This window comes from Ipomoea nil, unplaced genomic scaffold (assembly GCF_001879475.1).
Source record: "Ipomoea nil cultivar Tokyo-kokei standard unplaced genomic scaffold, Asagao_1.1 scaffold1421, whole genome shotgun sequence".
Lineage (NCBI taxonomy): Eukaryota > Viridiplantae > Streptophyta > Magnoliopsida > Solanales > Convolvulaceae > Ipomoea > Ipomoea nil.
In genome coordinates, this window is record NW_017617849.1 from 502963 (window position 1) to 506201 (window position 3239).

The 3239-nt window shown below is 28.5% G+C and overlaps 1 non-coding gene across 1 annotated transcript; it reads left to right on the forward strand.

The window, feature by feature from the left end:
- Positions 1-1577: 1577 nt before the first annotated feature.
- On the forward strand, positions 1578-1648 carry TRNAG-GCC. Its single transcript has one exon. It is a non-coding gene; the product is annotated as a tRNA-Gly (tRNA).
- The last annotated feature ends 1591 nt before the right edge of the window (positions 1649-3239 follow it).

Below are 3239 nucleotides of genomic sequence, written 5' to 3' on the forward strand. Positions count from 1 at the left end.
ACGCAAATTCTTAATATACTTTAAAGTACTTATTTAAAAAAAAAAAAAAACATTGGCCATTATCCCAATCGCGCAATGCGCGTAAAAAACTAGTATTCTAATAAATTAATAAGTATATTTGTGTTTGATACATGAGGACTCATAACATTCACAAAGAGGTTACTAGCCATATAGAGAAGATGGAATATACACCTATATGCCCTCCCAAGTCTCTATTATGATTTGGTTTATTTGTTTGCAGAGGATGCAACAAAGATAGAATTCACCAATCAAATCTGATAAAGAATACATAAATGAAGCTTTGCACATAGACAATTTAAAGTATATTGTATTAATGCTGAAAATCTGATATATGATATAAGATAAAATATTTTGTGGGCACACAAAAATAAAATGTTAAATCTTTTAAGTTTGTGCTTAATTTGAATATAAACACTTTATTATTTCTTCAATAATTAATAAACCTTGATGAATGATTGAGATCAATCATTACCTTTTGCATGAGGACTCTATTCTCATTCGATTATATCCCCCACACACAATATATGTTGAACATAAACATTTTATCATTTAAGGATAGAATAACAAAAGTAGATGAAGTTTGATAATCAAAATTAATTAAGTACAATGAAACATTAAGCATGAGTTGTCTAGTGGTAGAATAGTAGGCTATCAATATGGTATATGAACTTGGGTTCAATTTCATTTGTTTGTTCTTTTTGATTGAATACTTCTCTTTTTTGCGCCTAAAAAGAATTTCAAAAGTATTCATTTATGCTATCATTCTTGCATGAATCTTATTTTGACGTGTATATAAAAATTCTATTATTTAATATCATATATAAGAAAAAAAAACATAGAAGATATGTCTTATGAGATTATTACAAAGTCACTTCTACTTTTTACAAAAGTCTTAAAAGTCGTATAATAAGATAAAGTTATTGGTTCTTTGTGTTTCAGTAGGCTGAGAAAGTATATGAACAGATAGTACATTGTAATAGAGCCACTAGCATTAAAAAAAAAGATAAAGTTTCTTTATTTTGATTTATGTTCGAACTCTTTTACTTCGGCTTTTGGTTTTTATTATTGCTTATGTAAAAGAAGTTGCATCCACTATAAATAATGTAGTTTTCTATTTTGCTAAGCGATTTGCGAATCGTGCTGTTCACGCTGTAGCTCGGGAAGTCTTTTCTATGTCAGGTTGCGGAGAGTGGTTTGATGATCCTCCCCTTTATCTTGTTGATTGTCTTCTTTCGAATTTAATGCATTAAGTTGTTGTTTAAAAAAAAAAAAAAAAAAAAAAAACATTCTTCTTTTATCACTATTTGATAATAATTTGTCAATAATATTTGACTTAATTTGATTTCATCTATTAAAATATTTTACCGTAAAACTTGATTATATTGAGCTTTCATTAGTAGTAATTTAAATAATACAATGATAATTCTCCTAAATTTCTTGATAGGACAGGTCCATCTTGATAATATTTTGATATTATAATATGTCCATTGATTTAGAGAACTTTTGGTAATAAGCCTCTTATGAAGTATTAGAAATTCAGTGGTTGAGAACAAGAAGCACCAGTGGTCTAGTGGTAGAATAGTACCCTGCCACGGTACAGACCCGGGTTCGATTCCCGGCTGGTGCATTGAGTTAAGCAGTGACGAAAGTTGCGTTCTTGTGGTGATGTGGGTCTCCACAGTTCGTCTTAATCCGACGACAAACAGCGCCACCGAGCTTCTCATTTTTTTAAATTTTTGGTGGAGTATTCCAACATAATTGGTAAAACCTCCCCACTATGTTTAACATTTTTATCTTCAAATTTTTTTTATAGTAAAATTAATATTTAATGTATTATGGATGTTTAAATATTATGTAATCAATCATATTTTGTTATGTCATTAAAAAGGTAAATTTGATCTTATTAAATTCTTTTTTTTTTTTTTGCAAATAATTTTTTAACTTTGAATGTTTAATTGATATAAATTTGTCATTAGGTTTAATAATATATATGTAACCATCAATCCATAATTTTGTAAGGTGAAAGGAAATTTATCACCATTATTATTACTTTTGTATCTCATCGACATTAATGGTTGTTCTATCAATATTTATCAGCATAATATGGTTGCATCTACATTTCGTCCTCCAACTTTATCAATTGGGTAAAATAGTACGTTAAAGGTTGAGAATTCATTTTAAAAAATTATAAAAAAAATTTAAATTATTTACACAACCAAAATAGTCTTCCAAATAAATTCTTTAGATTTGTCTCACCTCTACTTATAAGGCTCATGTTAAACTTTCAAAAATAAATACTCCGTAATTTTTTTCAATCTTAAATGTTCTAATAAATTAATAAATACATTTGTGTTTGATACAACAAGGATGACTCATAAAATTCACAAAGAGGTTATTAGCCTAATGCCACAATAAAGAACATGGAATATGCATCTATATGCCCTTCATAGTCTCCATGATGTTTTAGTTTATTTATTTTCTAAGGAAACGACGAAGATATAATATTAATGTTAAAAATTTGGTATAAGGCAAAATATATTATGGGCACAAAAAATAAAATAATCTTATAATTCTTTGCTTGATTTGAATATAAACATTCCAAGAGATAATTAGTTGTAATTCAGTGTTTCACACAAATTAGCACCAGTGGTCTAGTGGTAGAATAGTACCCTGCCACGGTACAGATTTGGGTTTGATTCCCGGCTGGTGCAATCTCGAAACAATGATGAAAGCTATGCTCTTGTGGTGATTGGGTTGCCACGGTTTGTCCGATCTTAACCAAATGAATAACAGCGCCTCTGAGTTTCAAGTTTACTTTTTATATTTTTGGTCTTTGAATAGATGTATCTTCTTAAGTTTTGAAAGAATGCTAAATGTTGGTTGTTAAGCTTTGCTAGGAAATGTTTAGAATACTCAAATTGTTTATCAAATCATCATATATCCCTCTTAGTTGAAGGAATAGCTAGTCTATTTATCTATTTATTATACCCTAACATAGATGAACTTGTTTCTTTTGAACTTTTGTGCTCTTCTAACTTTTAGCACATATTGAGGTTTTATATGAGAACTGCAACTACTATTACTTTTCTTTTTAGGATATATATTATCTTCTTTGATAGTTAAGTCCAACAACTCAGTTTTTTTAGAAAATACTAAATATTTTTGTTTGCCTTTTAGAATACATTAACATTTTTCTTCTACTTCTTCCGCATCTTTGA